A 13198-nucleotide genomic window follows, 5' to 3' on the forward strand; every position below is an offset into this window, starting at 1 on the left:
CTGCTTCTCCCTTTGACCATCTTCGCTCTTGTGCTCTCTATCTCTCATTCTCTCTCTCTCAAATAAATAAATAAAATCTTTAAAAAAAAAAAAAAGATTTTCATGATAGTTCGTTGTTTAAAACATAACACATCTTTAACCTATGTGACTCATTAGGACAGAGATATCTTGCATGCTTTGTTTACTGTTGTATATAGAGCCTAGAACATTATCATTGCCTACCCATTGTTGAATGAATGAGTAAATGAATGTCAAGTTTCTTTAGTCACATGGAGAAGTCACATCAAATCAGTCTACATACTTTGGAATACCTGATTTTTTGAGCATGTACTCCATTATTTACCTAAGGTATGCATGGTAAAGTGCCTGAAATTGCTAAGTCCGTTGCCTTATAGAAGTCAGAAGCAGCAGGTAAAATCATCCCAATTCCCCCTTCACTGTGAAATGACACAGAGGCACTGGCTAGGACTTTCTTTCTTCCTGAGGAAAAGAGAGTTTTCTGTCCATTAGGATACACGCATTGTTGTTCTCAGGTTACAAATGGGCAGGATTTTTCACAGCTATCTAGTCCAGTGATTTTCTGCAATTTCTTCAGCCCTTCATACAGTTGAAAACTCCAGTCTGTTCCTTGGACCTGGGAACGTGGGGACCTATCCTGTGAGCAAGCTGACCAGTGGCCGGGCAAGGTAGACAGAGCCATTGGGAATACTAAAGCACTGTCAGTGGTCTCTACTTAACGTGCCATTCGGGGGTCTGCTTAAGAGAAACTGCAGACATTTTACCTTGGTTTGTGCATTCTCAATTGAACATACAGGTACACAGACACATTACTTATTGAAGAAGTATTTATTTCACTTATTTATACTCTGGCTCGTGATTGAAGAGCTCTCTCCCACAGAGAAACAAATATTGAATCATAAGTACATGTCTTAAAAGGCAAAGAAAGACTATTCATCCAATGAAAGGAAAGCAATTCTTCTAATACCTGCCATCTTGTCTGAAGGCGGAAGGAGGGACAGCTGGCCCTTTTGTATCCCCTGAGGTTCCATCATTTTAAAATTCTAGTAAGCAATGAACTTTCATCATGGAGGGCAAGTTGGCTTAGAAGAGTTATTTATCCTTCCCTATATGCTGATATCTTTTTTTTTATTAATTTTTTTTTGAGAGAGAGAGAGCACAAGCTAGGAAGGGCAGAGGGAGAGGGAGAGAGAATCTCAAGCAGACCCCACAATGAGTGCAGAGCCCGATGTGGGGCTTGATCCCAGGACCACGAGATCATGACCTGGGCCGAAACCAAGAGTGAGATGCTTAGCCTGCCGAGCTACCCAGGTGCCCCTATGCTGATATCTTTAAAACAACTTTTATAATTTAGGAATATGCTAAGAACTCATCAATCTAAAACCCAAATGATCATCAGGAAATAAGCAAGTTTCGGCTACTGGGCAGCAAAAGGAGGTGATGGTCCTCAGGCTTACTTTTGACACATTTCTTAACAGTGTTGGTGATGCAGTTTCCTAACCACTGTGGATTAGAAACGATCAATTAAGAAAGGGACTAGGAGTTTGCTGTTGGCAGGCACACTGAGTTCAGAAGGAAGGGACAGGGATAGCCAGATAAGGAGGGAGGGAAAATAACAAAAAGCAGACAGAAACTCAAATTGGAATTTACTGTGGAGTCTCAGGGTATGCTAGGAAATAGCTATTACATACCTCAAGGATGAATAGTTTCTTGAGGATATGATCACTTGGTGGCCTAGCACAAATTTTGTTTATAAAAAGTTATCTTTGTACAACAATCCAATATCATATTTGAAGTTTACGATACTATCATTTTGTTCCCATCTTAGTTGTCCGATTTTTTTTTTTTTTAGAAAAGGGAGAAAAAGCAAGCAGTACATAATACATTTTAGAAACAAACTCTACTCCAAATGGTTCACATTTTAAAGGGAAAACTGTCAGCCACCAGAAATAACGCATTCCTCGAGTTATCTGAGTAGCTAAAGTATTAACGTATTTAGGCTAACAGCAGTTGAGTAAAGGTGTTTTCAGTAGCCCATCCCGATGACTCTGCCCTGCTTATCTGAGAGGGAGCGTTCAATGGGCTGCCTTAGTAAGGGGATTTGGAAATTCTAAAGGACATCTCTCTCCACCTGCCTCTCAGCCTGCTGTATTTGCCTCCCCTGGGCAAACCCCTTCCTGGCTTCTCCGCCACCCCTGGGCAAAGCAGCTTCCCCTATGCCCCCAACCCTTTCAAGTTCATCCCCACCCCTCCACCTCTGCACACTTTGCAAAGCAGATTCATTTGGCACCTGCAATGTGGCAGTCCCTGGGCTAGCACGGGGGTGGAGAAATCATTTGAGGGACTAGGCCCCACTTTCAAGAAGTGTGCAATCCACTGAGGACACCGATCCCCTTGTTCTAAGACAGATTTCTCCACAGTACTTACCCTCCCTCTGCATCTCCATGGACGCTTGGTTTGTCTTCAGAGATATCACTTCCTTTGAAAGCCTTTCCTCAAGACTAGTTCTCCCGGGGCGCCTGGGTGGCTCGGTCGTTAAGCGTCTGCCTTCGGCTCAGGTCATGATCCCAGGGTCCTGGGATGGAGCCCCGCATCGGGCTCCCTGCTCTGCGGGAAGCCTGCTTCTCCCTTTCCCACTCCCCCTACTTATGTTCCCTCTCCTGCTGTGTCTCTCTCTGTCAAATAAATAAATAAAATCTTAAAAAAAAAAAAAAAAAAGACTAGTTCTCCCACTCACAGGGGAGGCTGTGGAGTCTACGAACATGCTTTCCACTGTCCCTTCCACATGAGGCTCACCATGTTTTCACATCCTTCCTTCCTGCAGCAGTCAGCTCAGGCTGCCCTAACAAAGTACCATGGGCTGGGGGCTTAAACAACAGAAATGAATTCCTCACAGGTCTGGAGGCCAGAAGTTGGAGATCAAGGCGCCATCAAGGTTGGTTTCTCCCGAGGCCTCTCTCCTTGGCACTTAGATGACGCCTTCTCCGTGTGACCCCACACGGTCTTCCCTCTGTGTATCTGTGTCCTAATCTCTTTTTACAAGGACATCAGCCCTATTGGATCAGGGCCCATTCCTATGACCTCATTTAACCTTCATTACTTCAGTAAAGGCCCAGTCTCCAAATACAGGCACATTCTGAGGTATTGGGGGCTAGGATTTCACCATCTGAACTTGGGGAGACACAGTTTAGCCCACAAGACCTCCTCTGACATGGGTGCTGTCTGTTCATGCCTGCCGCTTCTCTGTGCCGGTCACCTACTGACCTCTCAGACACCCTTCCCTCAAGAGCGCCTGAGGGACCAACTCCACATTTTTCCTCTGACCATCCTTGACCATTCATGTCACGGACTCGAGTCCCGCCCCTTCTTCATAGCTTTCGCCATGTCCTCAGCCCACGGTTGCAACTTCTGCGCTGCCTCACGAGAATCGTTCCAGTCTCTTCCTCCCCTGAGCGCCTCTCTGCTTCCCCGGTCGCGGCCCTGCTTGTCCCTTGCACCTTGCTCTCGCTCCCAGCCACCCAGCCTGCTTTTCCTCCGCATCTCCATGGCCCTGACCATCCTGGCTCTCGGGCTCAGCCCCTTCAGTGTCATCCGCCTTGTGATGGATTTTACTCATGTCAGTTTCCAACTGTCTGTAATCCCTACCATATGTTTTCTCTCTTCTGTGGCTCCATGGCATTGAAGCTAAAACAGCAGAATTTTTCTGCCACCAACTCCTACATTTCTTCTCTCCTTAAGCCTCAGCGCCACGCTGCTCCCCTCACTCTCTGGTTCTGCTACTTTTCCATATTCAAAACCATCAGATGTGGGGGCGCCTGGGTGGCTCAGTCATTAAGCGTCTGCCTTCGGCTCAGGTCATGGTCCCAGGGTCCTGGGATCGAGCCCCGCATCGGGCTCCCTGCTCGGCGGGAGGCCTGCCTCTCCCTCCCCCACTCCCCCTGCTTGTGTTCTCTCTCTCGCTGTGTCTCTCTCTGTCAAAGAAATAAATAAAATCTTAAAAAAAAAAACCATCAGATGTGAAGTCCCACAACTTGCCCGCTTCCCACCAGTATTTCTCAGTATGTTCCTACTATTCTTGTTCTTTTTCCTCCTGTCATAGAATAGGAAGTACCCCACTTTTCCTCCAAGGCTGATCTCCCTGCCGTAGACAGACGCACACCTTCCTTCAAAAGCTATTTTCTTCTTCATGTATCCGTGTTCTCTCCCTCTCTGGATCCACATTCCTCCCCCGACGGCATCCGCGGTCCCGGTGGTTTACCCATTCTGAAACCTCCTTCCTGGATGCTGATATTCCTAGAGATCATTTTCTTTTCTTTTTTTTTTTTTTAATATTTTGTTTATTTATTTGACAGATAGAGACACAGCGAGAGAGGGAACACCAAGCAGGGGGAGTGGGAGAGGGAGAAGCAGACTCCCCGCGGAGCAGGGAGCCTGACGTGAGGCTTGGTCCCAGGACCCTGGGATCATGACCTGAGCCGAAGGCAGACGCTTAACCAACTGAGCCACCCAGGCGCCCCGTCCTGTGCCTTGTAGGATGCTAAGCACTATTCCTGGCCTCTACCCATAGATATTAGTGGTGCCCTTCCCCCAACTTGTGACAACTAAAAATGTCTCCAGCCATTGCTGAACATCCCGCAGGGCGGGGGGAGAGTCAGAATCACCCGAACTGAGAACCAGTGGTATAGACCATAAGAGTGTGGACTCTGCGAGAGCATCTTCAGCGTCCTGGGTATACACAATATCTGGCTACAGCTTTAGAATGTAGTCGTACATACAGAACATAATACTTGGAGAGCAGAAAGAGTTTGTATTTTAGGTTCATGTGAAGGGGGGTGGTGGTGGTTATAAACCAAATTAGCAAAACTTAAGCTGTACATTCACTTATCTTGCTAGTTGAATCCTTGTACAAACAACCTCACGGACAGTGGTTCTGCGCAACCCCAATCAAGAGCATTTTATTGAGATGGAGTCCAACCAAGTAGGCATTTTTAAATTAGCACACCACTTAATTCTGAATTGAGTGACAAGCGCAGTAGAAGAGCGGGTTCTGGGGTCAGGTGGTGTGGGGTGGGTCTCAGCCCCGCCAGCCGTGTGACGTTGGGACTGGGCTTCAGTTTTGTCAGTTGCAGAAGAGGGGTGATAACAGCGCCTCCCGGGCGGGCGGGTGGGCAGAGGGGGGAAGCCAGATAATCCACACAAGGACTTTAGACCCGTGCCTGGCACCTAGGAGGTGTTCGGGACATACAGCGGCTCATCCCCCTGCAGCTGTGGCTCTTTTCTCTCCCTTCCGTTCATCACCTAACTTCTCAACTGAGCCGGGCTTTCACTTCCTCTTCCAGGGGCTCTGGAACCCTTGTGTGCTGGCCCTGCCTCCCACTCTCTAGTCAACTCACCTTCAGAGACCTCACTCCTTTGGGGGCCCTTTGCCTTGATTTCTCTGCATTTGAACACCGTCGACCATCTTTTTCCTTGACAGCCCCCACCCACTTCCTTGGCTGTTTTGCTCCTTCAGGGGAAAAAGACTGCTGGTCACTCCCTGGTCACCCAGTTAACTGCAGGCATTCCCCTGGGTTCAGCTTCTAGCTCTTCCTGCCCATCGTCTCTGTCCCTGAGATGTCCCTCCGGGCCTTCGCCCTGGCTCCAGCCTCCTCGCATCTCCCACATACCACCCGCCTCTCCTCAACACTCACACTGCTGGTGAATGGACCCCCTACCCATCCCGGGACCAAACCTGAGCCCAGGGAAGCAGCCTTCTTTAATTCTCCCTTCTTCTCCTCACACCACACCCAGTCGGGCCCAAGCCCAGTGGATTCCATCTCTGGAATGACCATCCCTCCACCTGCCCCACTGTTTTTGCTCTAACCCTAGGCTGCCGCGGTGGTTTCCCTTCATTTGGTGCCACACCCTCGGGTCAGGGCTCCAGAGGGATTGTTTTCCTTTCTCTCCTGTCGAATTGGTCAAGTTCTATGGATTCTACATCCTAATTATATTTCCAGGAGATCCGTTCTTCCCTACCTCTCCAGCCAGGGCTTCCTAGGTCCTCATTATTTCTTAGACGGGTTCTTCTGTTAATCCCTAACTAGCCTTCCTGTCTCGAATCTTCCAGACCCTTCTCCACAGTCCCACGAGGGAGGCTTGGTCTACCTTCCTCCCTTAAGCCTTTCAGGCCCTCACCATTGGATAAAGTCCAAGTCAGCTGGGAGGTGCACAGAGCTCTGAGCGGTCTGGCCCACTGGCTGTTTCTCCAGCTCCATCTCTTGCTGCCTCCCCTCCTCCCTCTGCTCCAGCCACAGAGTGAGGTATTTGCAGTTCAGGAAACTGACCTTGTTTTCCGCCTCTGTGCCCTTGTGCTTACTACTCACTGCTCCCTGTGCCTGGAGTACCCTGCCCCCTCATCTCTGCCTGGGGGACACCTTACACATCTTGTGAGATTCCACGAAAGTCACCTCATCCAGCAGCCTGCTCCAGTCCTTTTTCTTCTTGATTCTCTCCCCTGGCATAGCAGCACAGCGTTTTCCATTTATTTCCACCTCAAGCTCAGTATCACCTACTCAGTCATCTTCCACCTCGAATGGGCTTCTACCTCTGCCTCTCTCATTCTGTCATTCATTCCCGCATCCACCCTGGCTAAGCGCCGGGCATCCTCTGGGCCCTCACTCCTTTACACCCCCATCCCTGGTCCACCAGGTGCTCTTCTGGTCTCCCTCTGAAGTGGTTCCTGATCTTCTGTCCTCCAGTCTCTCCACCGCTCCCCTAGTTCAGGCCCTCATACCTGAGGTTTTCCATGGATGGTATTCAGAATTCTTTGTGGTAGAGCCTCAACTTGTTTACCTTTTGGTCGTGTCACCTGCATATTCCTGTATATGTCATAATCCGGCCATACTAGATTCCATCCTGGTCTGTGAACAGGACCCATGACTTGCTACAATCATGCCTTTGCATCTGCTGATTCTAATCCCAGTCTTCATCTACAAAATTTCTAGCTGTTCTCCATGGCTCAGCTCCATTGGCTTTCTTTCCCACGGAGCTTTTCTTGATGGCTCTTATTAGAAGTGATCTCTTTTCTCTGAACCCCTGAATCTTGCAGCCGATTTAATGGTTTTTAATACGTTGGTCTGCATTTCATGATTACTTCATGTGGATGCAGATATTAGACTATAAATTCTTTTAAGGCATGGATATAAATTATCCATTTTTGTATCACTTCTCTGCTAGAGAACCTAGCACAATTTCTTGATGTATATACATATCAGCTTGATTGAACTATAACTTACCTACCATACAAATCACCCATTTGAAGTGTACAGTTCAGTGTTTTTAGTATATTCAGAGTGTGCAACCATCACCACTATCAATTTTAGAATATTTTCATTACCCCAGAAAGAAACTCCATACACATTAATAGTCAATCCCTGTATCTCCCTAAATTGTCAACCCTAGGCAAACCATTAATCTACTTTTCTATTTCTATAGATTGGCCTCTTCTGGATATTTCATATAAACAGAATCCTATAATATTTGTCCTTTTTTTTAAGATTTTATTTATTTATTTGAGAGAGAGAGAATGAGAGGTAGAGGGCACGAGAGGGAAGAGGGTCAGAGGGAGAAGCAGGCTCCCTGCTGAGCAGGGAGCCCGATGTGGGACTCGATCCCGGGACTCCAGGATCATGACCTGAGCCGAAGGCAGACGCTTAACCAACTGAGCCACCCAGGCGCCCAATATTTGTCCTTTTGGGTCTGGCTTCTTTAGTATGTTTTCAACATTGATGATATGTAGCATGTGTCACTGCTTCATTCCTTTTGACTAATACTCCGTGTATGGATATACCGCATTTTGTTTAGTAACTCATCAACTGATGGTTATTCGGGTTGTTTCCACTTTGAATATTTGTGTACAAGTTCTTGTGTGGACATATGTTTTCATTTCTTGTGTATGTACCTAGAAGTGGAATGGCTGGATCATATGGCAACGCTATGTTTAGCATTCTCAGGAACTGCCAGACTGTTTTTAAAAGTGGCTGCACTATTTTACATTCCCACTGGCAATGTATGAGGGTTTCAATTTCTCCACATCCTTGTCAATACTTGTTAGTATTTGTCTTTTTGATTCTAGCCATCCTGAGTGGGTGTGCAGAGGCATTTCTCTCTGGTTTGGATTGCATGACTCTTTTAACCTATTAGATGTCCAATAAATGTTTGTCAGATAAATGATATTTATATTGAGTATGAACAAACAGAACTTCGAACAACTCATTTGACTCCCAAGCTTACTAATTAGCTAAAAAAGATGAACACAGAGCCCTGTATCATTAGAATTCAATTTTTATTTATTTATGTATTTATTTTTTAAAGTAGGACTCCATGCCTGATGTGCAGCTTGAACTCATGATCCTGAGATCAAGAGTCACATGCTCTACCGACTGAGCCAGCCAGCCAGGCACCCCTAGAATTCAGTTTTTTAAAAGTTACTTCTAAACGGTTTTCTCTCTTTTTAGTTGCCAGTATTATCTGGATGACATTATAAAGGTGGTCATAAAAATTCATGTAGCTTTGCAAGTTTCAATGAATTTTACAGAATAAGCTAAAATTACAAGCAAAATTCCAACTCTGATGTTGTTCCTATTCTAAACCTACCACTTGCCAGGGAGACCAGGAATGGCTGATAATTCTTGAATATCAAGGCAAGGCTATTAAATAAACTAGCATTCCCTACCTGGCCCTTCTTTTGCCTTCTGCCCGGACCATGTTACAACTCAGAAACTCCAGCCACCAATTCTGTGGTGAGCATGTGAACTATTACTCCTGCTTAGAGACCTGCCCATTCCCTCCTTGGGCAGGCCTGCCTTCACAAAAGCACTTGATAACACACTTGGGGACATGGGGTGGGAGTGGCGGGGAGGCGTAGGAAAATGCAAGTGCTGAAGTTTCTCTGACTAGTTTTCCTCAGTAAACAGTCAACCCTGGGAAAACTAACAGGTTCTGAAAACTTAATGTTGGTGATTCCGGACGGCAGAGAAATAAGCAGCTGAATCGGTTCCCTCTTGGGCAGTGGTTTAGGTTACTTATCTCCCGTCAGAGGTAATGGTCCAACTGCTTTTGCTTGGTTCTATAAAGTTCTATCTTGGCCAGAATCCATTCATTTCATCCATACCTACATAGACACTTCTTCCTATCTGTAGCCCTGAAAACCAGAGTGCCACTGGTCCTGTGGAAGGTCCCTTGTGGATGGCCACAAATTAGAGGGCCGTGATTGCACTTACAACTTTGTAGGGCAAAGCTGGTGTGGTAGAGCCAGGGTCAAAGGTCATAGTAGAGAGTAGCTAGCTTTCTGTACCTATAACATCATCTTACTAACTCCTCTCCAACGCTTAATTCTACCGCAGTATTCTCTACAACTATTTAAGAGGCACATTTATCCTCAGAAACTGGGGGAGTAGGGTGGTGTTTATTTTCCAAAACCACAATCATCCCCTATCTGTCTAAAGATGTTTCCAAAGGCCCCTCGCCGAACCCCGGTAGGAAAAGTATTAACAGTGGGAAACATGTCAGCTGCTTGTTGGAGGAAGAGCAGTCCGGGCCTGGTTTCTCTGGGGCTCCGTGATAACTTGGGCCGCCTAAGCCACGCCGAAGCTGGTGGCAGTCGCCTTGGGGATGGAGAACAGGCAGCTCCAAGGAGGGCCCCTGCGTTTCAGAGTTGAAACAGGAGCCCTCTGAAAGAAAGAGATATTGCGTGTGGCTTCCCTGGTGCCTCGGAGGGCGACGTGGATGACACAGCATCAGCAGTGCCGTCGCGGGGTGGGGACACAGGGGCGGTAGGAGCCTGTGCCATCCTCAGCCCCTTGGGGGCGAAGCAACCCCCGCTTAAGCATCAGGTGTGGAGTGTGGGGAAGGGAAGGTGACAAAAGGCGAGTGAGCTTTGAATTTGTTGGACGGAGAACACGCTCCCTCCCGGGCGGCAGCCCCAGAGCTAGAAGGACCGGGCCCTGGGAGAGAAACAGCCCTAAGTTGGGGGCGGGGTGAAGCGCTGGTTCCTTAATCTCCTGCCCCATCATCTACTCGCCCCACCTGGATGCAGAGCGAGGACCGCGTGGAGAGGGAACGGCGCGGGTGGGGCTCACCCTCCCGTTTGCCTCCGAGACCGGGCGGGGCGGTGCCGGGCCAGGGAACCCGACCCCCACGCCCCCACCCCCACCCCCACCCCCCAGCCTCCGGGGCGCCCCTCTCGCGCCTCCCGGGCACCGCTGCCTCGCAGTCTCCTCCGTTAAAATAGTGAAACAAACCCTGGAGTGAAGTGATGGAAAGCCGGGGGCGGGGAGTTGCCCGCAAGTGAGGGGCTGGAGGGGAGGGGGCGCGGTGGTCCAAGAGGGTGGCCGGCCGGCGAGCGCTGGGCTGATCGCGATCGCGCTCAGCTGCGGCGGCCGAGACCCTTCCCCTGGGGCGGCCTGGCCCTCCCCTGGCCCGGGGCGCCTGCGGAGGGCGTGGGGGCAAACCTGGGGCTGCGGTGGGGGGTGGGGTGGGGGCCTCCACCTCCATCCATCCCAGGATGGACACTGCGGTCGCCCCGCTAAAATCGGGGCGGGGGCGGCGGTGGGGACCCGCGGGTACCGCGGGCCCCCCCACCCCCCAGCCCGAGCCGCCGCCGCCGCCGCCGCTCAGTAACACGTCCCCAGGAGACTCGCAGGAGCAACACGTGATGTGTCTACTTATCAGGGTGAGAGGGGGAGAGCGAGTCTCCGAGCGTGCGGACGAGGAAGCGGGGCGGGGGGCCGAGGCGGGGGCCGGGACGACGGCTGGGGTGCCGGGGTCGCCAGCTCCTCGCCCACCTCCCTCCCTGTGGGAGAAGAGGAGGAGGGGAAGTGACTGCGGAGTTGATGAACTTTGCACATCCAGAAACGCCATTTTGATTCCTTTTCCGGAACAAGTTTGCATCTCTCCTCTTTCTCTCCCTGAAGCCCACCGGTGCCCACTGCATCATGCCTGGGAGCCAAGAGCCCTGCCGGGCCGTAAGTACGCGCCCGGGGTTCTGGCTCCCGGTACTCGGGTGGCAGCGAGATGTCTAGGGCTGAGCGGGAGCGACCTTTTAAAGAACTTTTGGGGATGGGGAGGGTGAAGTGTGCAGAGCGCGTTGTACTTTTTAAACTCGGCGTTTCCCGGAGCCGAGGACCCGAGCGCCCCACGCCGCGCTACGTGCGCTCGGGGCGGTGGGGCCGGCCGGGGATGAGCTGGGCAGCCCTCTCCCCTCGGGCTGCGCGCCGGGCCGCTCCTCCTCCTCCTCCCCTCCTCCCCCTCCTCCTCCTCCTCCTCCTCCCCTTCCTCCGCTCCTTTTCCCCTTCCCGAGCTGCCGGCTCTGCCAACCAGCTCCCAGCGCGAGCCGCCGCGGCCGCCGCAGCGCCCCGCCGCCAGGACCTGATGCGCATCCATATTAGCCGTCCGAGCGCAGGAATCCGGCCCGACCCGCGCCGCAGCGCCCGCCGCGGAATTTATTTTTAACCAGCACCGCCGGGACTCGGATGGTGCGCGCACCGCGGGCCAGAAACATCTTCCCAGCGCTGCTCTCCATCTTCCGCCCTCTCTCCCCCGACATCCTCCCCCCCATGTGGGAGGGGAAACTTTTCTCCTACATACTTTCGAGTCCTTCTCGGGCCGAGAAGCGCGGAGATGACGGCGCCCGCCCGCCGCCGCAAGGTATCCGGGGGTGCCCGCCTGGGGTGCTCGCTCGGGGGTGCCCGCTCGGGGCTGCGCGGTGGGAGCATCCGCCGCGCCCTGCTCCGCGGACTTTGATCCTCCCCGGCGGACGGCGCCGGCCGGGAGGGGGCCGCGGGCAACGCTGCGCCCTCCCCCGTTCCCGGCTCCAGGCTAGGGGTCACGCCGACCACCGCCCCCGGGTGACCGGGGGAGGAGGGGGCCGGAGCCGTGTCCGCGCGTATTGTTCCCTTGCCCTTCGGTTGGCGGTGTACGTGTTTTCGTGGGAGCCAGCGGTGTGGAGCGGAGCCTGCATCGCGGGGGGGGGGGGGAGCCTCGGCACCCGGCGCCGTCACGAGCACAGGAAGGAGGCCGGGAGCATCCGAGGCGGGGCCGGCCGCCGGGCCCGCTTCGCCGCCCAGCTGTGGAGCGCGCTCGGAAACTTTTGTCCGCCGCCCGCTGGACCAATTTTTCCCGAGTTCTGGGGCTTCCCTTCCTCCTCCCATCCCGGCCCGCAGCGCGGAGCCGGGGCGGAGGTGGGGGGGGAGGGCCGGCGTCGAGGGACAGGGGACCCAGTGCGCCCCCCCCACCCGGCCTTGGGCCCGGCCCCCGGCGCCCCCTCCCCACTCGCGGTCTCTTAGGAAACTGCGACCTTAATGGTTGCTAAGGAGCAGGGGAGGTCCTTCCCGTCGCCGGCCCCCTCCCTGGGAAGCGGCGTGTTTTCTGGAAGGGGCCGAGGGTCGCGTCGAGGATGTGGTGACTCGCTCCCCGGCCGCTCGCGGGGCCGGGCCAGGCGCGTGAGTGCGGGACGCGGTGGCGGAGCCCACTTCTCTGCGGGGCCACTTTCTTTTTCGGGCGGGGGGGGGACGGGGGGGGCGGGGGTGGCCCCGGGCAGAGGAGGGGCGCAGGAGGCACGAGGACCCGGGGGTCGCGGGGACCGGCCAGCGGGCGGGCTGGTTGACAGGCGCCGCGTGCAGCTCGAGTCCAGCGTCCGCGGTGCATCCGTGATGGGTTATAAAAGAGGAGGAAAGTATTTCTCCTTGCTCAGCAGATTTGCCCTCCCTCGCTCCTTACTGGTTAGAAGATAGAACGTGAGCCCAGATCCGGACGAGCAGTTCACATTCCATTACGAAATTCTACACGGCTTCAGAGCCAGCAGCAGCACACATTCGGGGCACTTTGGAGTTTTTTCTTCTTCTTTTTTTGGGGGATGGTGGTGGTGGTGGTGCCGAGAGATAGAAGGGTGAATAAAAAATAGAACTTTTTTTGGTACGCTGAGAAACCTGTCTGAGGGTTTTCATCAGTAGAAAAATTAAGCCTCGTGCTTGTTTTAGAGTTAAGATTTAAGCCTAGCCTTTTAAAAAGTCAATGGAAATAAAGTTTGTCTGTTGGATAGGGATGCTGGAAATAGCGAGGTATTTCGGTCTCGAAGAGGAGACTTGAGATGATTTCTGCAAAGGCTGAGTTGCTAATGTGCATCCCATATTTTTGAGATCTT

The 13198-nt window shown here is 52.1% G+C and overlaps 1 protein-coding gene across 11 annotated transcripts in view; it reads left to right on the forward strand.

Moving 5' to 3' along the window:
- Positions 1–13198, forward strand: part of RREB1 (ras responsive element binding protein 1) — a 176839-nt gene that overhangs the window by 35782 nt on the left and 127859 nt on the right. For 3 of the 11 annotated variants that reach the window (XM_027601648.2, XM_027601655.2, XM_027601658.2), the window contains exon 1: positions 10681–11021. The exons of 1 other annotated variant lie outside the window; for it this stretch is intronic. The gene's annotated coding sequence lies outside the window, so the exon portion shown is untranslated. Of the gene's footprint in view, positions 1–10680; positions 11026–11351; positions 11704–12113; positions 12498–13198 lie in introns of those variants that run through there. 7 more of the 11 variants (XR_003521361.2, XM_027601647.2, XM_027601657.2 and 4 more) reach the window with 4 other exon arrangements.

Source organism: Zalophus californianus, chromosome 7 (genome assembly GCF_009762305.2).
Source record: "Zalophus californianus isolate mZalCal1 chromosome 7, mZalCal1.pri.v2, whole genome shotgun sequence".
Taxonomy (NCBI): Eukaryota; Metazoa; Chordata; class Mammalia; order Carnivora; family Otariidae; genus Zalophus; species Zalophus californianus.